The 26,711-nt window shown below is 46.6% G+C and overlaps 1 protein-coding gene across 1 annotated transcript in view; it reads right to left on the reverse strand.

Moving 5' to 3' along the window:
- The window catches only part of ELOVL5 (ELOVL fatty acid elongase 5), a 73,289-nt gene extending 52,343 nt beyond the window's left edge, over positions 1-20,946 (reverse strand). Inside the window, 1 exon segment of the mRNA NM_001046597.1 lies at positions 20,816-20,946. The gene's annotated coding sequence lies outside the window, so the exon portion shown is untranslated.
- Between the last annotated feature and the right edge of the window lie 5,765 nt (positions 20,947-26,711).

The raw sequence follows: 26,711 nt of genomic DNA on the forward strand, positions 1-26,711 counted from the left end.
ATGCAATTAAAAATATACATTTTTTTTAGAATCCACAACTATCCAGTCTATTAAAACAAGGATATACAGGTAGAAGATATAAAAAATAAAGACACCTACAGCAATGAGTTTGGGATAATGATCTAGTCTTACACCAAGAGAAAAAGTTGAGGAATGCTCTATTATCAGATTAGCATGTTTCCACCTACGAAGAGGATCAAGAAACAGTAGAAATAGCTTGAGGTGTAACACAGAACTTTCAGAGATGTGCAAACAGCAGAGATGGCCTGTGGGATATTGCATAAATAAGCACTCTCCCTCAAAGGCTGGGAGTACAGATTAACCTGAGGCCAAGGACTATGTTTTGGACACCAACAACCCCACTCCCTTGAAAAAGGCAGAAAGGCACTATGCTAAAGGTTGCCAGGTCTCCTGACTGTTCTGCCCCCAGGCCCAGATTCCAAGGGAAAGATCCCAGCGGGGGGTTGATTTCTGTCAGGAAGGTTGGTGCCCAGCTGGTCCTTCAGGATGCCATGTGTGTCACACTCTACTCCTGACCAACCTCTCAGGGGTTTAGGGTCCTGTCTAAGAACAAAACCATGCATGGAGAAAAACTACAGCACTGAAGAATCATTCGGGTATTACTCTTCAGAACAAATTCTAGATTAAGACAGCCAATACTGAGTCACAAACCAGGCACATGATACTTACATCCAAGTGTCAAACCTTATCTATTCCAGTGCCCACATCTATCACAGGAATTGAGGATAGGAGCCCCCTGTGGATTGCATAAGCGTCCCAACCATTTACATACACTCTTCTTGATGGAGTGGACTGGGAGAAACCCACAACTGTCCAGTCTATCTGGAATCACATACATGTAGAAAATTAAGACCACAAGGAACCTGGTAAAAGAGAAGCAGCACCAAAGGGACGAGCACAGAGGGGAGGAGGGAGAGATCTGGGCTGGGGCATCCAGGGAGACCTCCCCAGGGGAGTGGAGCTGGGATCCATCCTTAAAAGAGCAGTGGGAGTGGTTAGGCCAAGGGATTTAGGAAAAGGGCTTCCCTGGTAGCTCAGATGGTAATCTGCCTGCAATGCAGGAGACCCGGGTTTGATCCCTGAGTCAGGAAGATCCCCGGGAAAAGGGATATGGCAACCCACTCTAGTATTCTTGCCTGGAAAATTCCACAGACAGACCATGGGGTCGCAAAGAGTCAGACACAACTGAGTGACTAATGCTTCACCTCACTTCATGCCAAAGGAAAGACACGATCCAAGAGCAGAAGGGAAAGGAGGGCTGCCATGGACTGAGAAGGATGAAGCGGTCACATGGGCTATGATTCTGCCTTCACCTGAAAGCTGACAGCAATGATTTAAAGCATACTGAAACATGTGAACGCTCTGTAAATGTTAAAGGAATTGATTTCGGCAGAATCAGGGCAGACTTCATACAAGTGGCAAGGGGCCAGGTTACTAAGGGCTAACAAGTCAAAGACCTAGGAGGCCAAATGTGGATGGCTGTTTCAAGCTGAAGCACAGCATGCAAGGAGGTGTGGAAGGATACAGGGGTGAGCAGCGGTGCGCCTGGGCACCACCACCATCTCCGCGTGCGCTGATGCTTCCCCCTGCGCCTCACACACACCCGCCTCTCCCAGCCGCACCACCACCCCAGGCCGTGTTCTTCCATTGGCTCTCCCAGATGGCCAGTCTCAGCTATCCACCCTGTTCCCGCTGCCCCCTGCCCCCCATCTCCGCAGTGCACTAGAGCCACCAAAACCCACAGGCCCACTACTGCCTGAAGCCTTTCGGCGACTGTGCGCCTTGTTCTCTGCAGACAACCCACAACCCCTCATTTGCTTAGGGCCCCTGCATCACTGGCTCACCCCGGCTTCCAGCCCAAGGCTGCCCTCCCTGCCCTGCCCAGCCCATGGCCCGACCACACCCACCTCCCACCACCTTCTCCTTTCTGCAGGCAAGCCCTGTGCAGGGAAATTTCCCTCTGCCTCCTGCCCCTCGTCCCCCTACCCTCACCTCTGCATAAAGGTCCTCACTCAGAGAAATCCCCCCTGACTCCTCTCCCCCAAAGCCCCAGGCTTGGTGAAGTTTCTCTGTTTACACTTGAATCACAGCCCAGATACTATCAGCCCTCGAGGGCAAGGTTCACATGGACACAGCTTGGCGCTGAGCCCATCACAGGTGGGATGGATGAGTGGTGCATGGTTGCTGGGCTGGAGAGCAGACTGGGGACAAGATGGGAAGATTTGAAAGTCCTCTGACCTTTATGTCATTGGGCAAAGACAGCCTGGTCCTGCGTGGCCTCGCTGGCAACACCGCGGTCTCCATCACTGCTCCCAGCACCAACCAGGGCAGCTGACTCAGCTTTAAGACCTTCATCAAAGGGCAGCAGCAAAAAAGGCTGGATCTGCTTTCCAATCCCCTGCTTTGGGGTGTGTGAGAAGCCCCCAAGCCAGCAGAACTGCTTCGTCACCCAGCTCGGCAGGGTGACATGGCTTCCACCTCACCGGCTCAGAAGCACGGTCTGTCCACTGGTTCACGAAGCAGGCGGGACGGTGCCCCTGGTCTGTATGTGAAAGACCGTCCCCTGCTACAGATGGGCTCTGACTCAGGGCCCCAAATTTATCCCAGTTAGAAACAGGACACTCCTGCCCCTCTTAAGGGAGGTTCCTCCCCACCCACTCTTCCCCCTGTACCCCCCTGGCAGCCAATTTGCTGGTGGCGATTACCATCACCAGATCCAGAACTTAGATGCCTGCCCCCTCCATCCCAGCGCTGCCTCCTGGGGTGTGTCTTCAGTCAGCCGTCCCACAGATACTCTTGCCGCCACATCTGCCCCTGTGGAGCCTTAATCCTGGACAATCTAACTAGCTGAACTGACATGTTCTGCTGAGATTCAGGCTTGTCAGTATGAATTCCCTGAAACTCTCTCTCTCCTTCAAATGTCAAGGTGCTTGCTACCTGCTACAGGAAGATGAAACTCCAAACATTATGCCAAGTGAAAGAAAACAGACATCAAAGGCTACATATTGTATGATTCGCTTTATATGAAATATGCAGACTTTGTTGTTCAGTTGCACAACTGTGTCCAACTCTTTGCAACCCCATGGACTGTAGCACGCCAGGCTTCCCTGTCCTTACATCAGCTCAAACTCATGTCCATCGAGTCAGTGATGCCATCCAACCAACTCATCCTCTGTTGCCCTCTTCTCCTCCTGCCTTCAATCTGTCCCAGTATCAGGGTCTAAAGAAAGATCAGTGTTGCCCAAAGGCTGGGGGTGGGGAAGGGCAGGCTGAGAATGGCTGATGGGCACAGGGTCTCCTCTGGGGGGTGAAAATGATTTGGGATTAGACAGAGGTGGCTGGGGTACCACAGTCTGGGTGAACTACATGCCACTGAATTGTCCACTTTAAAATGGTTAATTTCAGGGGCTTTCCTGGCTGTCCAGTAGTTAAGACTGTGCGCTTCCACTGCAGGGGGCACAATGCAGGCTTGATCCCTGATCGGGAACTGGAACTAAGATCCCACATGCCATGCATGTCAAAAATTTTTTTCAAAAAAGTTAACGTCCTATTATATGACTTTTGCTTCAAAAAAAAAAATTCAAATACTTAAAAAAAAAAAAAGCTACTCTTTCCCTCCCAATCCATAAAAGGAGGCTCAGCATCTCCTACTTGCCTGCCTCCTTCAAGAACTGACTGCTCAACTCTGCTTCCCCCTTTATCTTCAATTTTTTAGTAGTTGATAAGCCTGTTCAAGTCTCCCCAACCTAAAATTCTTCTCTTAACTCTATTCTACCCTTGAACGTCACCTAGAACCGTCTCAAGATTTCATAAAAAGCAACAAAACACTTCTAAAAGTGACAGGTAAGATATACACAAAACTCCTATAAAAATGAATGGGCCAACTTGCAAGAAACTCTTGAGATCAAGATGGAGGCAGGCATGAGTCAGTGAAAAGGAAGCTCTCAGATTCCCTGGGAGTTGTACCCTCTGGAGAGACGGGAGCCACACAGGGCTATTTAAAGGTAAATTAAAAGTAAGTGGAAAACCTCTGTTGCATTAGCCATATTTCAAGTGCTGTAGTTACTACCTGTGACTGGTGACTACTATACCGGACAATGCAAAACATACCCCATAGAAACACCTGAGCACGTGGAAGCGAGCAGCTCACTGTGCAGTGGCACCTGAATCAAGACATCACAGAAACCGAGGGTATAAACAGCCTCAAAGAAGTCCCCAGGGTAAAGGACAGGGCAGGCGGATGTGTGTCCACAGCTCCCCAAAGCAGAACGCTGCATGGTCAGACATACAAAAAGGCCAGAAGGACCTTCTGGTAACACAAGAAAACGATAAAGGTTAAATGGTTAAAAAGAACAAGGTGGAGATGTGAGGATGTGATGCTTGGCCTCCCTGATGGCTCAGAGGGTAAGCAAAATCGTTGTCAAAATCAATAGTATTAAAAAAAAAAAAGTTAAGAAGTATCTATTAAACAGACATGAACAGAAAAGAAACTAGCTATTTTTAAAACTATTCCAAAAGACAGCCAATCTGAAGGTCCAAAAACAATAATGTACAGATGGGAAAGAGAATGAGATTTAAAAAATAAATAAAGTGAACATCGAAAAAGGTATTTACACCACACTGAGACCTTAAGTTACTCCTTTCTGCTCTGGATTTTTATTTTAAAAACTGACAGTCCTCCAGTACGGCATCTATGCAAGCAACCAGCATTGTCAGAGGATATAAATTTACTTTGAAATATTACCCTACCTAAGGATGGTACTTACAGACCTTCAATTGACCAAAAACAGTATACTCGATGAAGTTCACATATGAAGGTGACCTTCAGAGATCCAAAGTGATTTTAAAATCGATGTCTAATAGGATGAATGTCAACAGGTAAAACCCATATAAACAAAAGCTCTCTGAGTTTCTCAACTTTTAAAAGTACAAGTCCTAAGAACAAGAAGTCTGAGAGCTGCTGTATTAAAAACCGCATACAGAATTTCTCTTCCTCTGTAAAGTTTCATCTCTAAACTGGCATTAAAATTTGGCTTCTCAACTTAAAAGCAAAATTCCTAAATATACCTCAAAAAGCACAAGCTAGCAATAACGAATAAAACGTACAATACATATGATTTAAAGCACTCTGTGAAGTAAGTTCTTACCAATTTCCCAGTAAATCAGACTGTATATAGCAGGCTGGGCTGATTTTCATATTATCATGTGGGTGAAAAACACTGAATGTTTCTTTAGCACAATACTAACTTTCCTTTCAAAAGAAGATACTCTTCATGGAAACTCATTCACCCAAACCTAAAATTTTAAGTAATAAATAAGACCTAAGCATTCTGTGGTGAAAAGTCACATTAGGTAGTACTGCAAATAGAATGTATTAACTCGTCAGCCAGTATACAGATGCTAAAGTGCTTAAGTACTTACATATGTATCATATATATATGAGAGAAAGAGAGAGCTCAGAATCAGCATTTTTCTGCCACAACAAAATACCTTTTAAAAAACCACACTTGCCATTTGCCTATCACCTCAGGTGTCCAGTTGTCACTGGGTCTTCAGTTCTCTGATTCATGATGCTAATGGGCTCAAGGGAGCTTCATGCAGGAGGTTTCCCAGCCTACTCAAGGGAGCCTGTCTTTCCTGTCTGTGGTTCACTTTCTTCTTCCTCTAAACGGTGTGTCAGTGGCAGGTACGCCCCTGACATCACCTGGGGAATGTAATTACCAACAGGAAAGCAAGGTCCCCACTGAATGGAGAAAAGCAAGTCAGCAGAGACAGACAGAATGAATATGAGTAAGAGGGAGAAATTTACAGGACGCGCCCTTCTCTCCAAAATAAGACTCTAAGGGTGACATTTCAGAGCTCCAAGCATGACTGCCATTGTTATTCCTTTGACAGAGAGCAGTGCTAACAAGAGAACGAAATCCATGTGCCGCTGAACACCCAGTTGCTATAAAGGTGCATCACGCCCTCCCATCTGTCTATGAAGAAACCCAGGGCTTTCAGACTAAAGCTCAGGGCATTCACCTCAGGTCATGGCCACAGAACAGCTATTTGCAGGTTTCTCTATAAAATGTTTTTTCTGTTTGCTTTCTGAGATTGGAATACATCAGAGAAAATGACTGCACGCCAAGCTGACCGTCTCATTAAGGGAAACAATTTGATTTCAAGAGAAAAGAAACATCATGACTGTTTTGAGGGGACAGTAGCTGAAATGTCAAGAAGGGGCACTGGGGTTGGGACCAACACGTCCTCTCCCACCTCCTGATCAACGTGGCTTAACTCTGCTGTACTTGGTTACACTTCCCGGATACTGTGGGGACTCTGTCTTAGAGGCGTACCAACTGATGTGAAAGACAATGCACGAGATAGCACCCACGAGTCTTATTTAACCAAATCAACGGGCAAAGGGAAGAAAGAAGAGAAAGTTTAGTTGGTTAACTTAGAATGAATGGGATCTTCATTCTAAGAATAAGAAGGAAATGATCTTATTTCCTTTTCTGGAGAATGAAATGGAACTCCTGGAAATTAAACTGACTTTCTTCACATGTGGTATATGGACATTGTGCATGGTAACTCACTTCAGTCGTGTCTGACTCTCTGTGACCCCGTGAACTGTAGCCCGCCGGGCTCCTCTGTCCATGGGATTCTCCAGGCAAGAATACTGGAGTAGGTTGCCATGCCCTTCTCCAGGGCATCTTCCCGACCCAGGGATCGGAGCCAGGGATCAAACCTGCGTCTCTTATGTCTCCTGCACTGGCAGGCGGATTCTTTACCACTAGCACCACCGTTATTGGTCAATTCATCTTATAGGCTAAGTTAAATTTAGCACCATCTTGACTGAAAACTTGTAAATGCAAATTACATGGTGCAACTCCCACCAAGTAGAAGGTCAGTGATCAGAGAGGGAAGACGGCAGCAATTGACAGGTAAGAAGGCAATGAGTGTGGTGCTACAGGAAGACACCTCTAACGTCAATACACCTGTAACTTCAATCACTATAACCAAGTTCATTATAAAGAACAAAGGAATTCAGAAATCAAGGACTTTCAGGACGTAACCAAGTCTAAAACAAGTGTATATATAGTTCATTGGCAAATTGATATTAAAAAAGGAAAAGATGTGGAAATGTTCTAGCAAGTACCATCCATTTTCCTTGTGCTAGGACAAGCCAAGTTTCGTTTAGGCTCCATCCTCCCCAGCTCAGTAGGTGAGATCTGACAGGGTCAGGACCCGGGGTATGTGCGTGGGGGCGGGGGAAGTAACCCCGTGACCACTAATGACAGACCAACAGGAGCCACAGAGGCTTCTGGGAAAGAGACATGTGACACAAGGTGAACGATGCAAGGGTGGTAAGATTATGTTATTTCTAGTTTTTTAAAACAATAATTTAGTATTAACTTATTTTTATCTACTAAAATTTTTTAAAGGTTCATAGAATTCAGGTGGCAGAAAAAAAAATGTAGGCAAAAAACACTAGGAAAAACTTGTTAACGTTAAGGAATGTGACCTATTAAATCCTTCAAAAGAGCTGCTGAGTTTCTTCCCCATAAAAAACTTTAGAGAAAGGGAACAGATAAGTCATGACCAATGACACCAGTCCTGGATCCCCAACTCCACACTCAAGCGCTGTTTCCACGTGCTCGTGCCACCGACATATACATGGTACGTCTGCACCTCAGTCCCAACAAGCCAAGCCTCCCTGCCTCCTGACTCCATCCAGGTGATTCTGCTCTTGCCGTCACCTTCCAGGAACCCAGTCCTGAAAGCACGCTCCCCGCTGCATGGATCCCAGGCCAGCCCTGTGACTCCAGTCACCCTACCCCCACCCTGTCCTGTCCTATCACCTCTTTGCCAGAACCATCTCCTATGAACTCCTTGGCCTCCAGAACCTCCCCGCATCCAATCCATCCAATACATACAGCTTTCACACTGATCTCTTAAAGCACAACTCATTCACTCAGCACACACTTACTGACTGCTGTGTCAGGTAACCAACCACCACAAACTTAGTGGCTTATTGTTGTATTAGTCGCTCAGTCATGTCCAATTGTGTGACACCATGGACTGCAGCCCACCAGGCTCCTCTGTCCATGGAATTCTTCCAGGCAAGAATACTGCAGCAGGTTGCCATTCCTTTCTCCAGGGGATCTTCATGACCCAAGGATCGAACCTGGGTCTCCCGCACTGCAGGCAGATTCTTTACCGTCTGAGCCACCAAGGAAGCCCTAGAAGTTCTTTTAATAACACAAGTGTATCTTATAAGTCAGAAGTCCAAAACGGGTCTCGCTAGACTAAAATCCAGGCATGCGCATGGCTACTTTTGGAGGCTTTATGGGAGGACCCTTCTCCTGGCCTTTCCCAGCTTCTACAGGCTGCCTTCTGTCGGTCCATTCACAGTTACCTCCTCCGTCTTGAAGGCCAGCAACACTGGGCCCAGTCTCCTCACACCCCACCCTTCTCATTCTTTCCCACGTGCCTCTTCCACATTAAGGACCCTTGAGAAGTGAAAGTCGCTCAGTCATGTCCTACTCTTTGCGACCCCATGGACTATACAGTCCATGGAATTCTCTAGGCCAGAATACCAGAGTGGGTAACCTTTCTCTTCTCCAGGGGATCTTTCCAACCCAGGGATCGAACCCAGGTCTCCTGCCTTGCAGGTGGATTCTTTACCAGCTGAGCCAGGAGGGAAGCCCCTTAAGGACCCTTGGGGGTTGGTTACACTGAGCCCATGTGGATAACCTAGGACACTCTACTTCAGCTGACTGGCAGCCTTAATTCCATCTGTAGCCTTAATTCTCCACATAGTCACAAGTGATGGGAAACTGGGGCACATCTTTGAGGGACTTTATTCTGCTGACCACAAGCACCTTATACGAGGCCCTGGGCATGGCCAACATTAAACACAGGCTGCCGTCAAGCTCAAGTCAGTCCTTCAATACCAAATGTTAATTGGCTCCCAGTGCTTAAAGAGTTAAGCCTAAACCACTTAATCTTACAGGGAAGCCTTCCTTGATTTCGAAACACTCCTGAGCGACTTACTTTACCTGACCTCCCTGAAGTCCCCTAGCACTGATCTCAACCTGCAGAACTGGGAGCACCCAGCTCACCCACTTCTGCTCCACACCCACTCCAGTGCCACTCTCAGTGCCTGCACCATGTTCGCCCCATCAGACACTTCCCACGCTCCAGCTCACACTCCACCTACCCTCTCCGACGCCCAACAAAGCCCTGTGGCCCCAGCTGGCCATTCGGCAGGGATGCAAAGAGTTCAGGCAGACGGGTGACCCAGCACTACCATCAGCTGACTGTGCGGCCCGGGCCCGCCATCTGACCTCTCCGCCTTGCTTTCATCAGCTGTCAGGTGAAGAGCAGCCCAAACTATTTCTAAATCTGCGCCCAGTTCTAGGAAATCCTCGATCCCGAAACCCACTATCTAATCAAGGTCAGCATCATGTCAGCTGAGCTATTGCACTCCCTTCTGATGGAGGGTCCCTGCCTCTGGTCTTAGCGTTGCTTCCCACTTCCCAAAAAACATCTTTCTAGATTACTCCTCTCAAAACCAGTTAAAGGCTCTTAGGACAATGCTCAGATCCCTCAATGCGGCCTCAATTCCTCCTTTGCTTCTCCTTACAATCAGTTCCTCATGTGCTACCTGCCTCCTCCCTCACAGCCTCTGCCTGAATGCCTGCTTCCTCTCTCCAGCAGGCAGATGTCTGCTCAGTCTCCAGGCACCCTTCCCCGGACCCCTGGGTCTAATTTAGGGGGTCCCTTCCTGTCTGCGCACAGCACCCCACACTGTGCTCTCGGTGCTCATCACTATGGTATCAGTATCTGTTCCCTGGCAGTCTCTTCCACAGACTCCAACTTCCACATGGGCAGCACAGTCACTCTCATCCACCCTAGTACAGGCCGGGGGGCGGTCACCAGGATTCCGCCCAGGTCAGCAGGACTCTGAGCTGCCCACAGCCACTCAGAATCAAGATGAGATTTCTCAGTCTGTCTGCAGATTCGTGTGGCTGTATGTTTAAAGTCCTGGCTAAGGGAGACATAAGCGACACTGAAGGGGGTTGGTTTCTGGGAACGTGCCTTAAGAGAAAACAGAACTGAATCCTCGGCCCCGTCTACTCTGTCTCCTTCTCCATCCTGCTGCCTCCGAGCCCGACACACAGTGAGCTAGGAGCCTGCAGCTGGTCACCCCGTACCCTTTCCCCAGCCCTTTTGTGCAAAATACAAGTAACACCTTGTTTTGAGATGCCATTAGTGGCACCATGATTATTCTGGGATCTCTGTCACCTGCACTCAAACCTAATGCCCTACCCACAGCACCAACAGCGATCTACTGCATCAAGTTCACACCTCACCTCTCGAGCTGGGTTACAATCTGTCTGTAGGTGTACTGTCATATGTCCCTGCAGGATCCACGCACTGGAGCAGAGGGCAGCAGAGAACACAATGGGGAGTAAGTGGGTATGGTCAGTGAATCAATGACCACGTGGCAACTGAAGCAGACAGGCTCCGTCCAACCTACATGGGCTGCCTTAACCTTGGCTCAGTGTTGCTGCTGCTGCTGCTAAGTCCCTTCAGTCGTGCCCCACTCTGTGCGACCCCATAGACGGCATCCCATCAGGCTCTTCCGTCCACGGGATTCTCCAGGCAAGAATACTGGAGTGGATTGCCATTTCCTTCTCCGTGGCTCAGTGTTGAGGCCAACCAAAATTAGGTTAAAAAGAGAGTGTCAGTTTCGACCATTATTTGACCAGGAAATAGATGAGTGCATAGTCACCAGCGTGCGTTCTCTTCCTTCCTTGGGCACAGTGCCACAATAAATCCCTGGCTTATTCCACCTAAAAGCTCTACAAGGTAACATGCAAATAAGCAAGGCCCTTTAACACAGCACACTGAAACAGCATCCTCTGCTCCTGGCAGACGGCGGGGGGACGTTTTGCAATTTGCTCTACTCCCTCAGCCTGGGTGGGGGAACAGCAACCCTAAGCAGGGAATCCAGCCCCCTAAGGCTGCTATCTCTAGAGCTGGCTTCCCCGCGAGGGCTCATCTGTGCAGTGTTACAAACTCTCAAGCTTCTCAGGCTATTGAGGCATACTCACCTTCACAAAGCCATAAGCACAGATTACAGAACTGATTATACCCAAAAGGTACAGAGAGAGAAACATTCATGCAAATAATTGCCAGATACCTACCACATGCCAGACAGCACACAGGTACCAAGGATACACAGGGAACCTGGAGCAGACAGGGGAGGAAAGCCCTAGTTGTCCTCCTGATGAGAAGGAGGCTGACGCACACAGAGGTCAGCTGGCTATAACCAAGGTTACAAGAGCCGGAAGGGGTAGGAACAGCTAATTGAGTAAATAGCATCAGAGGTTCCAGGGTGTGTGAGTCTGACTTACAAGAAACAGGGCCTTTTCTGTTTAGTTGGGTTTGCTTTCGTGTGTTTTTGTCAGTGGGAAGCAATCGAGGAAGCGTCCGGACACAGATGGTGCAGAGCAGAGATGGAGCTGACGGGGCATGGGTGGGGAGATGTGGGGTGTTCAGAGTGAGAGGTGCAGGAAGGAAGTCAAGCGGGATCAAGGATGGCCCTAAGTGAAAGTAAACGAAGCTTTTCGTATGAAGTGCATGGATCCCACTGACGGGTCAGAAGATCTCCGCAGGAAGGAGCCGGGGGAAACCAGGCACCCTGCAAGGGCTGGCGTGCTATGAAAGGAGGGCGGCAGCAGACACAGCAGAACCCGAATGGACGACACTTGGCGACTGACGGATGGAGGGAAGGAGGAAGGATGTGGTTGACGGGAGAAGGACCCTGGCACTGATGGCCTGGGCAAACTGGTGACGGGGATGCGCCAGGTCATGCTGGCAGACAGGAGACAGGTTTGGAGGGCGACCAAGTGAATCAGCTGATGAGAAGTTGGAGCTTCTGATGAATCTGGAGCTCACAAGACAGAAGTGGATAAGAAACAAATGTCTGAGATGGACAGCAGGTGGGCAGGTGGATACGTGAATCCGTGGGCAAGGCAATCACCCACTGAGATTGGGTTTCCAACAGTACTTTGCAACGATTCATCTATATTTTGAATTTTGGAAGTCCTTTATAACATGCCAGTCCCATTTGCAAAACGATGGTACACTCAAGCATGGAGCTCCGTACCAGGGCCCGATGTAGGGCACCTACCATCACTCTGCATTCAGAGCCACCTTCCTCTGGGGTTCCTGCTGCTGCTGCTAAGTCGCTTCAGTCATGTCTGACTCTGTGCGACCCCACAGACGGCAGCCCACCAGGCCCCACCGTCCCTGGGATTCTCCAGGCAAGAACACTGGAGTGGGTTCCTGAGCTTCTTCCAAACCTACTATGTCTTGCGAAGCAAACAGAAAGGAGCTGCCATAACAAGCACAGTACATAAAGCATTCTCCGGGACGTGAAGTCCTGAAACACTGTACTTAAGGGGCTATTTGGAGAAGCTCTGACCTGTTTTAAGGCAACCACCTTCTTGGATGAAGCAGACTTGCAGACAATCAACGGCTGCACTGATGAGGACAGGCGATTCTCTGCAAGTCTCTAACTGGTCCCTTGAAGCCCGGCTTCAGGAGAGTGAGCTCTACTGCAACCCCATTTCTAATATACAAATCAGACTGCAATTGCAAGTGGCCGGGAGACAAACATTTAAGAGGCTTTTAAGCAACATCAGCTGCTGTGAGCAGCTGCTTGTAATTCTAAATCTGACTGCAGTCTCTTAACTGATGTGATTACTTGAATATTCAAAATAAATTATCAGGATCTCCAAGATAATTCATACAAAATATACAAACGCAGTGTTACAGCCTCAGCTGAAATGAAGAGAGAATGGAGGAACATAATTAACAAAGATAAGTTATGCACCCCCTCGAGAGAAAAGGTCTTAGATTTTAATTCAAACAGTGTAACATAAATATAGATATGACAGGAAAACACATTTCTTTTTTATATTAAAAAAATTCAATCTAAACCCCCACATTTTATAATTGTTTGGGTGTGGGGTGCGAGGGGGATGAAAAGAATAACAGGCAGAGTTAAAATGTATTTAAAAAAGAAAAAAGCCTACAATGTGGCATATTTAAAAGCAAACACAACCCAGTAATTATCTATCATCTCCTCTACAGCCAACGGTTATTTCACCACCTGGTTACATTCCATGCTAATACATAAACCACTCTGAATTTTGTGATCCTCATATTTTAGGGATTATGGTACTTAGAGCCATCATAATATTGTCAGGCCTAGTGACCCACACCCAGAAAGAAAACTAAGAAGTCCTAAAAGAGAAAGAATCCCAAGAGAACTAAAGGGGTGGGGAAGGTGTTAGTCTCAACAACCTGAACAAGCAGCCTTTAATCAGGCCTGTGTCAGAATGACCTACATGTTTCAAAACACACACGATGTACATCTCTACCCAAGGGGAAGCAGACAATCTGGAGGTTCCCTAGAGGATGAGGGTGCCCTTCCCTCCCAGCCCACAGCCCTCAGGTTTTACATATCTTGTAGATCAAACCCAGGTGGGCCTGGGGCCAAACAAGGAAACTGATGCTGGACGCCTTCGACCAGGCTGGATGCGAACCCTGCCTCTGCCACCTGCTAGCTGGGAAGCCTTGAACAAGTCACCTAACCTTTCTGTGCCTTAGTTTCCTCATCTGTAAAACTGGGGGTACCGATTTCATGGGGGAGCCTTGGTGGTGAAGCACCTTAGAAAAGTACCTAACATGTAGTATATGTAGCACCCACAGAGAGGCCTCATCCTCTTCATAAGTCCCGAAGTATTACACTGCCCAACTGCAGCATCATTTATTCTTCTGAAGAACATTACTCAGCTGACTCAATCTTCTATTATAAACAATGCTTCAGTGAACATTCTAGTCAATAGAGAGATTTTTTTTTTAATGATGCTCATCAAATTCAGTCAGTCCCCTACTTAACTTTTAGGTATAATACTGATAGTCTCAACAGCCCCTCCACCCCAAACTAGGCACAGAAGTCTCAAAGAGGTGGAGTGATTGGCCCACCAATGCCTGTCCAGCTCTCAGGGCAGAGCTGGACCCCTGGTTCCCTGCAGCTGCTAACCTGAAAGGCCTCTTCTCCAGTCCCCTTCCTACTGGTTTGCTAACTTTTAAAAGCATGTAGTAGATACTTTTTGGAGAAGGCAATGGCAACCCACTCCAGTACTCTTGCCTGGAAGATCCCATGGATGGAGGAGCCTGGTAGGCTGCAGACCATGGGGTCGCTAAGAGTCGGACATGACTGAGCGACTTCACTTTCACTTTTCACTTTCATGCATTGGAGAAGGAAATGGCAACCCACTCCAGTGTTCTGCCTGGAGCTGCCGTCTATGGGGTTGCACAGAGTCGAACATGACTGAAGCGACTTAGCAGCAGCAGCAGCAGCAGTAGATACTTTTAATAAATGCACTTTAGATCCATAGTAAACATTTGGAAGTTTTGTAACAGGTAAACTCAAACTTTCACAGAGGTACATATCAGCTCAAAAACAGGGTAGATACAAGTGTCAACAGCCCCTATAAATATTCAGGTAATGTACTTTTTCTGCCAAAGCCTGAAGCAGAGGTACCCTAAATACTATCCCCAAGGGACATCAGCACATGGCGAAACTTCCCATCGAAGCAAATGAATAATTATTGAATTCGGTGTCATGAGAACTATTCTTTGGGGAAGGAGAAATTGACAACAATTACTTTGTAGGAGCATGTGCTGTGCCAAGACAAAAGGAACGGGTACTTCAGGGTTCAGGATAACTCAGATAAGATAAGAACCGGAGTGGCCAACTCTGCAGTGTGGCTCCAATTAGGTCTGTTTAGTATGCACGCCGGAGAAGGCAATGGCAACCCATTCCAGTACTCTTGCCTGGAAAATCCCTTGGACGGAGGGGCCTGGTAGGCTGCAGTCCATGGGGTCGCTAGGAGTCAGATACGACTGAGCGACTTCACTTTCACTTTTCACTTTCATGCATTGGAGAAGGAAATGGCAACCCACTCCAGTGTTCTTGCCTGGAGAATCCCAGGGACGGGGAGCCTGATGGGCTGCCATCTATGGGGTTGCACAGAGTCAGATACGACTGAAGCGACTTAGCAGCAGCAGCAGTATGCACGTATCAGAGGTTAGCTCTGACAGGGTGAAACTGTTGACAACGGGGGAAGAACTGTAACATAGAGATGGAACCTGTAACCAGCATGTGCTCACAAGAGGGCGTGAATTAGTATCAGGATTGTCATTTGAAGCTGCAGTTGTTTCAAGAAAATGGTTATTCTAATCAGAGAAAGCATGCGAGTCCCAGCACTAGAAATCTTAAGTGAAAAACTATTCTCTAAACCCCAGTCATTAAGAAGACATCAAACAAAAGGTACTGAAGTCTAACAAGATACAAGGAACACTGGGATTATCACACATCACTGTGCTCAACTGGGACCAGAAGGGGAGCAGGCAGGGAGGACAGGATTCAGTCTTCCTAAAAGCTCAGCAAGTACGACTATTTTCAATCCAGGGGCCACACAATTTTAAAAGCAAATGTATTTGAGTCAAATAAAAGTATCCTCATGGAGGAAACATGTCAGAAGGAACCAAGCGGCTTGGTAATGGTAACGTTTATGGGTTGAAATCAGGGTGGGGTGGGAAGGCGATTCTATGACACAAACCCCAATATGAGGAGGGTCTACCTTTCTGAACAACTAACTCTGCTAGGCCGGAGTAATTCCAGCGGTTATGTTTAACTTCTTAAAGAGAAAACTGTAATTTCCATCCCTGATTTCTGACATCTACCTTTCAAAGACCTAAAGGATTTCAACTTTGATTCTCTATCCCTGATCAAACAGAAGCAAAGGATTTGCTCTCTGCAAAAGCGAACATAAAAAATTTTCGTTCTGAAAGGATCCTGAAATTCACCTTGGTATAACTGTTTAGTTTTAAAGGACCAACGCCCAGAGTTGATTTAAGGTTGAAGGCAGGTTTAGGATAACAAACCAGGGCAGCCGGGTTCCATACAAGGACAAGGCACCCTACCCAAACCACTGTACCTTCCAAACCTCTCAGATTACTTCCGTTTCAATAAACAAAGGAATATGCATGTGCTTTACTATAATCCCGTATTACAAGGCAATGTTTATTTTATGTGAGTTTAGGTAATTCAGTGGATGAGAGGACCCAGAGGCCTTGGTTCTTACTCTGCCAGCAACTGACTCCACGAGCTCACCAGTACTGAGACTTTCCTTTTCTCATCCACAAGCACCCTGATTTCAGTAATATTAAAACAGGAAAGAGGGCTCGTGTGATTTTACCATGCCACTGATTACAAGATGCATCACTACCCAGGTATGTTAAAATGTGAAAAACTGCCTGAAAATGGATGAAATGTGGTGGAAACACATCTTTCTAATGTGGCAAACAAACACTGGCTGCAAAGAGGAATGGGGACCAGAGCGGGAGAAAGAGCCTGTCTGGATGGATCATGGGCCCTTGAGATGTTTCCAATGGAGAACAAAGCCTCCTCTCCCTCCCTCTATGACGCTGCAGTTCTTCTAACCCCCACGCCCGAGAGCACCCTTCCTCTTGCTGGCCCTCAATCCGGCTGGTCTTCAAGTTGCGTAGATCTCCTAGAGACATTCTCAAATGATTAGCTCGCTCCAGTGTGTGCTCGTGGCCATGGCTCCAGGTGAGGCCTCACCACTGCCTGGCCTACTCCAACAGCCTCCCAGTCCACCCTCATATCCCCCATGTCCATCCTCACCAATCCACCCCACGCACTCTGACAATACTCATGTCCTTGGAGCACAACATTCAGGATACACTCCTTCCAGTCCAAAAGCCTCAGTGGTCTTGTGACAACATCTCAGGAAAGACAATAGGCTAGGAGGTCAAGACCACCCAGGCTAGAATGCTTTGTGACCTTGGGCAAGCGTCTAAACTTCTGAGCCTCCATTTCCTCACTTGTAAAGTGGGAATGCTTAGAGTACCAACTAATAGTACTTGAGAAAAATCCATGTAAGAGCTCAATGCAGAGTCTGACACGTAGTAATAGTTTAATAAAAGTTAGCCCTTATTATCAACAACTTGTCTTACTAACCTTTCTTCCCACTTCTGCCTGTCAGCTTCATGCATCTGGGCTACTTGCTTTAATGCCCAATGATGCACTTGTCGGCTCTCTAAACTTTCTCTCCAAGAATGCCTGTTCTCTGTGCACCTGTAAGATTCCTCTATGATGGGTAAGGTGAAATTCAAATGTGGATTCCGTTCTGTTTCATTTAATTCAATCCTCTCTTTGATGGGGCCTGACGTCCTTGGTGGCCCTTATAGCCAATACTGGCACACCCCTATATCCACAGAGACTTACCCTGAAGGTGTAGTTTAGCAGCCAGGTAGGTGTGGTGAAACTTAAATGCACTTCCTCAGTTTGGGATAGGTCCCAGGATATCAGATTTCCACTCTTCTAGTTATTACTTCAAGTAACCAAGGCCTAAATCAAGGCCAAGGACCCTCTCTGGAAGGTGGCCGCAGTTCCCGTATGTGAATATGGTAATAGGGGGTCTAGACTGGAACTGGCAGTCATCTTGCAAGATCAGCCTATGGACCTAACAAACATCTGGGAAGACTTCAGAGAAACAGAACATAAGTTCTGCCTTTGGGACTTTTCAGGTCAGGTGGTCATTTAAGTCCATCTGGCACTGGGTTCTCTGTCTCTTGCACAGAAAGCATCCTAACCAGCTGGGCAATGTGAGGCGCTGATGACCTGGCAAGCTCTGCCATAAAGCTTTCCCAGATACAGTGAGAAAAGCCCCCTCTCAGAAATCTGCTTCTGATCCCCTTCTAGTATAAGGTGCAGATTAAGTACAGGTGTAAAAGGATTAAAGTATAAGCTACTTCAGAAACTGTGTTGTTCAGCTTTGTATACAACCCCAAGACACACACACAGCACACACTCAGTAGCTGACAAGCCAATAAACTGATAGAAAGAGTGAATCAAATGTGGGCTAAAAGGAAGGAACAGACTTTACAGATGTGAAAGATGGCGAACTGTTAATCTTGGATGGCTTGAAGATAGACCTTTATTCAGAGGTTAGATTTTTAAGTTACAGAGTAACAGAGTTACATAAAGGGCAGAGCCCACTGAACAAATCCGAGCAGCACAAGGACAGAGGACGGGGCAGGTAAGTTGCAGGAGACAGATCTACATGATTTGGACAAGTCACCTGGCATCTCTAGGCCTCAGTTCTCAATTCTTTATAAAAGAGGTAGGGGATATAACTTCCCACAGGGTGGATGTAAGAATTATCTATGGAAAGCAACTATTAACAGGAAGGTGCCCACATCAGTAATACCTGAAACTGAATGTATGCAAAGACAAACCCACTGGGTAACTAATGGAAACAGTAACTGTTCCCATCAGTAACAGAAGAGTTGGTAGGCACAGAGGAGGGCTTAAAAATAATTAGAAGTTTTCTTAGGGGAGAGGGACAGGATGTGGCCGAGTAAGGGGCTGAGTAAAAAGTAAAACCATCATTCATACTCTCTACTATCTACTTAGGCATCAAAGTCACCCTAAAAGATGGTAAACAGCTTTGCCGTGATTTCTGTAATTCAAGTTGGAAATAAGACACCCAAGGACTGATACTCACTTCTACAAACAGGAGGACAATCAACAGTTATGCTGAGAGAAAACGAGGAGGTAGTGGCAAAGAGATCCTTGCAAACACCCCCAAATTAAGAATTCTGACACCACTCCCCCCAAAGAAAAAGCTCAGTAGATCCCAGGCAAAGAGATAACTCACCTCATTTTCAAAAACAGCTTTGTTGGAATACTGGAATTAGTGTCTGTGAAAACCTAATTTTAAATATTTTCCCAGTTATTTGAGATTCTCCAGCTTTATTCCTGGCCACATCCCCTAAACCTCACTTCCCTTCCCCAAGAAGAAAAATAAGTGAAGAAGAAACATTTATCAAACCACTATTTGGCAAGCCCCCATGCTGGGCACTTTCAGCTGTATCATCTCATGGAATCCCTAGCAATTCTGGAACATGAAACCCTGAACAGAAATGATTTCGAAATTGAGTCAAGAAGCTGAGGACAGAGTCTGAAGTAATGTACTTCTCTTGAAAAAAAATCTGACCGTCAAAATTTTAATACACTTTCTACTTTCACTTTCAGCTAAGTTCTATTCTATATTCTGTAAAACTAGCCATCAGTAACCATCAATAACATTTCTCCTTTTGTCTGCAGTTAGAAACAAAAAAGAAATGCGAAAAAGAGAATCTGTCCAGAAAAACTTCCTGTCAATGAGAAGTTATAATCTAGGGTAAGAATGCAAAAGGGACATGAATGACTTTTCTCTTCCAAGTACTGAGCTTTCCCTGGAGAATCCCAGGCAGCATCCAAGCGGACTGAAACAGTGATGCGCTTGTCCCCTCACCGCGGATGCAAAGTTCAACTGTTCATCCACAGCCACCGAACGCCAAACCGGTTGTGTCCGTATCTCTAGATTCTGCCCCAGTGTTGTTGGCTGAGAGGTGCAAGCAAAACAAGCGCACCCAACAGGTTATCTACTGAGTGGTTAGGGAAACAAGTTACAAAACCTAACAAGGAACACGAGCTCTTCCGTGCCACCCTATAAAGAAAGCACTTCCTGCCACCGGTCCCGCTATTAAAGAATTAAGGCTCCCCACCACTCTCCCGTCGCAACCCTAGGTTCCGCAGCCCAGTTCGTAGGTCATGCACTGGATTCTTCCATTCGGGACTCCCCACCCCCACCCCAAAGTGGGCCAAGTGCATTATCCACATTTGCAATCAAGAAGCCAAGAGCTGAGCTCAACTACAGTCGTGAGCAGGGGAAACCATCACCCTAAAAGTGCAAGGGCACGGAACGGTTGGTGGCAAGACACAGTTCTGAAGAACAAGTCTTGCTCCAGGCACGACTCCCACCACCCCGAGGCGGGCTTGCGAACGCTGGGGTAGGGTGGGGGGCGAGTCTTATCTGCGTTTAAACTGTAAAAGAGGACTTTTCCTTGCTACTCACAGCAGACACGACCCGGCTGCGAGCCGCTCCAGCCCGCGACCCCACCGCCCTTGCGCCCCGATTCCCTCAAGAGTAGCCCAGGTGGTTCCCGAGTCTCCGCCCCCGCGCTTCCCCACCGGCCTCATCCTCTCCGAGGACCCCTGGCTACAGTTATCTGGTTTTAATAAAAACCGAAGTGTTCCCAGGCTAGCGGGCTCGCCTCCGGGGCGGGGGCAGAGGCGGGAGGGCAAGAGAAAAAACGAAAGGCCCGAGGGGACCGACCCGCGCTGCGACCTCCTGGCCCCGCCGTGGTCCTCCCGGCTCACGCGGGTTTTGTTCTCCGAGGAAGCGCGATCGCTCTCGGGCTCTTCCCTGAATCTCCGGCCGCGCGTTCATCTAACCCGGGCGGGTGAACTCGAGCTCAGAGCCCACCCGCCCTGCCTCCCGTAGGCGAGCCGGGTGCGTTCCCGCCGCGCCAGTCAGTGGGCACACTGTCTACCGGCGGCTTCCACCGCTAAACAGGTGAGACAGCATCTCGCAGAAACGGCCGGGGCGCCTGCCGTCGCGCCCTGAGACCCGGGTCCGGCGGGCTCCTTCGCCACGCGGGCGCAGCGCGGGCCGGGCCGGCAGTCGCTCGTGCGCTCCGGGTTAAGAACCCAACAGCGGGGTCGCATCCCTGGGTCCCGGCTGCGCGCCGGCGCGGGTGTCATGGCCGAGCGGCGGCCAGCCAAAGTTTTCCGGAGCCGCCCGCTTACCTCTTAGGCCGAGCGCAGCGGCGGCTCGGAGAAGCGGCTAGGCGGAGGTGGCGGCGGAGCCCCGGGACCAGCCGAGCCAGGAGGAGGCTGGAGGGAGGTACCGGCCAGCAGGAGCAGCCGCGATGAGAAGAGGAAGGCGGCGGGTATCTACAATCAGAACGTGGGCTGACCGTGACGTCACAATGGCGCGGCCAGCCAATCGCCGTCCGGAGGCCGAATCTAGCGCTATGATGTCATGCGACCCGGGAGCCAATCGTGAAACAATAGAACTTTCGTGATTGTAAATTCCAGAATCCGATGCAGTGGAGAGCAGTGGTCCGGGTTGGTCCCCTCTGGTTCACGTGTCTCTGGACAATTTTATCCGCTTTCTTCCTAATAAGCCTGCGTGGAACGCAGAGCCTGCGCAATAGCACCGGTGAAGTTCCCGATGCCCTGAACTCTGTTTCTCTCAGTGCCAGGCCTGGCAGGGTTGTGTGGCTGCGTTTGGACGGCAGACGCCCACTGTGGTGCTGTCTCCTCGCGGGCTCTGGAAGGGAGCCAGTTCTTGGTTTTAGATGAAAGGGTTAAATGCCTACGGACGTACTAGAGCTAACGAAATAGGGCAGCAACAACAACAAAAAAAGCGCTGGAAACTGGTGCTGCAGCTTAACTCCCTGTTGGTAGATTTACCGTGATTTTTCTTAGGGATTCTGATTTTCCCTTAGTGATCACTGCCAACTCCATTTCTCCTCAAGACTTTTTGTAGGAAATAAGGTGAGGGAGTAAGTGACATCTTTTCAACTAGACAAATACAAGCACATAAGACAAAGTGCTTTGTGTTTGGGGCATGAGTAGATCCTTGCTGTTTTTAATTGATATTTGGATAATTTAAGGCCTTCATCATCCTAGTATCCTATACTTTCTTCATGTCAGGTCTCAGAAATTAAACCTTTCTCCCAGTGCACTCTAATTGTATTTCTGTTACCCAAAGCCCATGGATCCGACATAGCCAACTATTTAATGCAGGCAAATTTATCTTACATACTTTTTATCACGTGCCAGGTGTGTTCCAGGCACTGAGCCATTGCCCATTGCCTTAAGAATTAAGATGTTGAAACTATACACAAATTAGATAATGTAAACATACACAAATAACTAAGATTTTTTAATATCTGATTGCCATCCTACTCCACAAACACTGACTGCAGTTTGCAATATTATGCTTGGTGTAAAAAACTGCAAGAATTCCCTCCCCAAGTAAAATGATACAGTCAGGAGACAGCTACTGTACAGAACGGTAAACTGCTTTGACAGAAGCCAAGATACATAAATTGATGAATCACTTTCTGTCAAGGGGCATGTGAAAAAGCATCTGTCAGAGGCATAGAAGAGTTGAGCAAAGATGAATCCCTTACTCTTCATTCTTCTGCTGGAAGTTCAAGGCCAGAGCTGGTTCAACTCTCTGTCACCCTATCCAAATCTATCTTTCCAGGTTTTAAAATTTTCAAATGTAACTTGCTATTCCAAAAATCCAAGTTTTATACCACACAGAATTGTTTTTATTGTGTTTACCTATCAATAAAATGTTTTAAACCCATACTATCAAAATATCTGTTGTTGATTAGTCGTTCAGTGTCCAACTCTTTGAGACCTCATGAACTGTAGCCTGCGCAGCTCCTCTGTCCATGGAATTCTCCAGGCAAGAATACTGGAGTGGGTTGCCATTTCCTTCTCCAGGGGATCTTCCTGACCTAGGAATCGAACCCAGGACTCCTGTATTGCAGGCAGACACTTTATTATCTGAGCCACCAAATCTGTATTTATTTTTAATTATGGACTTATATGGGCTTCCCAGGTGGTGCTAGTGGTAAAGAATCCACCTGCCAATGCAGGAGACATAAGAGGCCTGAGTTTGATCTGTGAGTTGGAAAGATTCCCTTGGAGGAGGGCATGGCAACCCATTCCAGTATTATTGCCTGGAGAATCCCATGGACAGAGGAGCCTGATGTGCTTACAGTCCATAGGGTCACACCGAGTCAGACACGGCTGGAGAGACTTAGCACGCATGCACATGAACTTATATAACCATTGTCATACATTAAATATTAAATATTTTTTCTCATTTTAAGACAAAAGTAAATATAAAGTTTATTTTATTCCTATCTCCCAAAGGATGTCTTTTCACATGCTCTTGACAGACATGCCTTAGTTACTATCTGTGTATCTTGGTTTCCATTAGGGCATTTTTCACTCTGCATTGTAGCTTCCTGATTGTCACATCTTGTTCAGTCTGTGGGGTGCTTGTTCCTCCACTTTCAAGACCCCTACTTTAGACTGTAAAGTCTATTGGAAGGGAGTTTCCTATGTGTTGAATTTTGATCATTATTTATTCTTAGATATTACTACAGTCCTGATATATAATAAGAGCTTAGTAAATATGTTTTTAATAAGTATGTGAGCTCTTATCCCTGCCTCACCATCATCACACTGGTACTTACTTCCATTTCCTGCTCCTGAACTCCAAAACTCTGTCAGACAGATATGTCCCAAGACTGTTGACTCCTCTCAAACTTAAGCTAGTAAGGTCGTGTTCTCATTCTCTCCCCATCCAAAGACTTAGGGCTCCCAATACATATATAATTCAGGGAGGAACTTCTGCCCTCACCTAACTCATCTTATGCCGTGCAGTGTAAACTGGCTACCATGACTTCAGTATGAGTTACTCCCTCTGGTTGCACCATCACATTCATGGATAAAGTTGTAAGAAATGGCTCTCCAACTTAACTGTGGCTATATTTTTTTTCCCCCAAAATCACAAGAATGGCTAGGACTCCATGCCAGGGTTCAAGAAAAGTATGTTAGTGAGTGTCAGAATCAACTTCCTGGCCAGGTTGGGTCCTACACCCTTTGGTGAAGTCATTCCAAACTTGACAACCAACCCTTCAAAAATGAACCTAAGTAGGTGCCATACAAAGCCCTGTAACTCTTGCTTGGTTCCATAAAGCATCCATGGAGTACCCCCAAAAGGGATTGTTGAATTACCTTCATGTAATAGTTGACTATTTTACTCCTTCTCCTCTTCCTCCTCCTGCTTTTCTCTATTTTTAAAATTCTGGCAACATTTTTCCTTCAGTGATCCCAGACCTCCTCCAACCATACACTTCCATTTGTATCAGAAGGTTGCTTCAGTATTGAGAAATATTGGAAATTTTTTTCTATTATTATAACATCTGAAGTTGAATTAAGAAATATGATTGAAAGTTTCATCAGCATACCATTCTAAGGAGTGTTGTTTGATTTAAAGATGAAATACTATATATGCTGAGAAGGTATTTGCACAACTCAGTGAAACCTGTCCTTTGTAATAAAATATAAGCCCCTGTTTGCCTCTAGACATTTGAATTCTGGTTAAAATATAGGCCACTAAGCTAGTTAACCGGTAGCTCATATGGTAAAGAATCTGCCTGTAATGCAGGAGACCTGGGTTCGATTCCTGGGTTGGGAAGATCCCCCGAAGGAGGACATGGAAACCAACTCCAGTATTCTTGCCTGAAGAATTTCATAAACAGAGGAACTTGGCAGGGACAATCCATGGCATCCCAAACAGTCAGACATGACTGAGTGACTAATATTTTCACTTTCATAAGCTAGTTTATAGCTAAGGTTGACGCTATTCAATCTCTGCCTTTTGTTTTTCTTCCCTGTGATCCTACTTTTTTCTTCTTTTCTAATTTGTGTTTTCTGTTATCTTGTTTGTGGGGTTCCCATTGGCCTGCTTTGTCTTTGCTGGAGAGAGAGATTAAAAGGCAGTTTCCTTTCCTTCTCAGACCTTGGAATTAGTTCCGTGCTTCCACTGTTACTTTGCTGCCACTCCTCTTTATTGCTAGTCAACATGTACCCAGATTTATCTCTATTCCTGTCATCTTGATGGATGTGAGCTACTGGAAGGCACTGCCCATGCCTGGCTACCATGTTGCTACCCAACAACTAGCAGAACCTCTGGCAAATAGCAGATGCTCATAAATATCTGCCGAATGTAAACAATTTGAACCATTTCTGGATTCTCTGGTCTTGTCTTCTCCACTTCATTTTAGAGTATTTAGTACTCTATCTAGGAGCAACTGGATAATGAAAGAAAGGATCTGTGTCCTCATCTCTATCTTTACTTCCCAGGTGATGTTATCACTCACTCCCCCTTTAATGGCTTTGCTGCTACTAACTCTAAAATGTATTTTCTCCAGCCTGGACCTTTCCCCTGAATTCCAGACTTATATTCTTAACTGCCTATTAGTGACTCCTTCTCTTGGTGTCTGTCTAAAAGTTATCTCAAACGGAGAATAATAAAAAAAATGAGCTCTTGATTTTTCCCCAGACTTGCTCCCTCTGGGGTGTTTTCAAAACAAACACCTTAGAATTATGTTTAACTCCTCTCTCTCTTTCACATCTTATCTCCATGCATCAGCAAAATCCTGCCCAGAATAATCTAACCCAGAAATCTCCAAGGCTTGCACCCTGGCTTCACTCTGATCTCTTTAAATGTCCTCTTTTTAGAGAGTTCTCCTTGATCACTCTCTAAATTTGTAACATCTCCCTCTTTGCCTCTCCCGTTCTGGAAGCTTTTACTCTGTTTTTTTTTTTTTTTTTTTTTTCTCCCTAGCACTTATTATCAGACATAGCATAGGTTCACTTTTAATATTTATTTATCCTCATCCCCCCATTAACTTACTGAGAGCACAGACTGTTCTCTTCACCACTGCTTGAAACCTCAGCACTTGGAACACTGCTGGGCACCTGCTAGGACCTCAGGCAACACTTACACTTATTCAGTGAATAAATTGAGAAACAAATGAATAGAAAACTGAAACGCAGATCAGTAAGATATGTTTGTACTAGGTTACCACTTGGCCAAAAATGAAGTCTAAGAGAAAAAAAAATACCAAGTACAATAATTTTTAAAATGACTATTGATGGGTATTATTTTTCTGTTCCCCATTATGAAATTTTTTCCTGCCACCTTTATGAAATGTTAAAAGCTGAAAAGTTAGGGATTTCCCTGGTGGTCCAGTGGTTAAGAATCTGCTTGCCAATGCAGGGGACATGGGTTCAATCCCTGGTCCTGGAAGGTCCCACATGCCGTGGAGCAACTAAGCCTGTGCATGCACCCCAACTATTTAGCCTGTGCTCTAGAGCCCATGAGCCGCAGCTACTGAGGCCCACATGTCAACAGCCAGTGCTCCACAGTAAGAGAAGCCACCGTAATGAGAAGCCTGAGCACCACACCTAGAGAGTAGCCCCTGGGGCTCGCCACGACTAGAGAAAGCGTGCACTCACCAATGAAAACCCAGCGCAGCCATAAATAAGCAAATAAATAAAATTTTTAAAAATCTGAAAAGTTAACACATTCTATGAGAATACCTAACCTTTTAAAAGAGGACAAAGACTATAACTCTGGTTATGATGAAAAAGGCATACCATTGTCTTAAATTGGTATGAATTTGAGATGTCTTAACTGTGGTGTTGGAGATTCTTGAGAGTCCCTTGGACTGCAAGGAGATCAAACCAGTCAATCCTAAAGGTAATCAGTCCTGAATATTCGTTGGAAGGACTGATGCTGAAGCTGAAGCTCTAATACTTTGTCCACCTGATGCGAAGAACTGACTCATTGGAAAAGAGCCTGATGCTAGGAAAGATTGAAGCCAGGAGAAGAAGGAGACAGTAGAGGATGAGATGGTTGGATGGCATCACTGACTCAATGGACATGAGTTTGAGCAAGCTCTGGGAGTTGGTGATGGACAGGGAAGTCTGGCATGCTGCAGTCCATGGGGTCACAGAGTCAGACATGACTGAGTGACTAAACTGACTGATTGACTGATTCTTCTATAAATGTATCAGTTATCTTGAATATCAAGTATTTTCT

Source organism: Bos taurus, chromosome 23, assembly GCF_002263795.3.
Source record: "Bos taurus isolate L1 Dominette 01449 registration number 42190680 breed Hereford chromosome 23, ARS-UCD2.0, whole genome shotgun sequence".
Taxonomy (NCBI): domain Eukaryota; kingdom Metazoa; phylum Chordata; class Mammalia; order Artiodactyla; family Bovidae; genus Bos; species Bos taurus.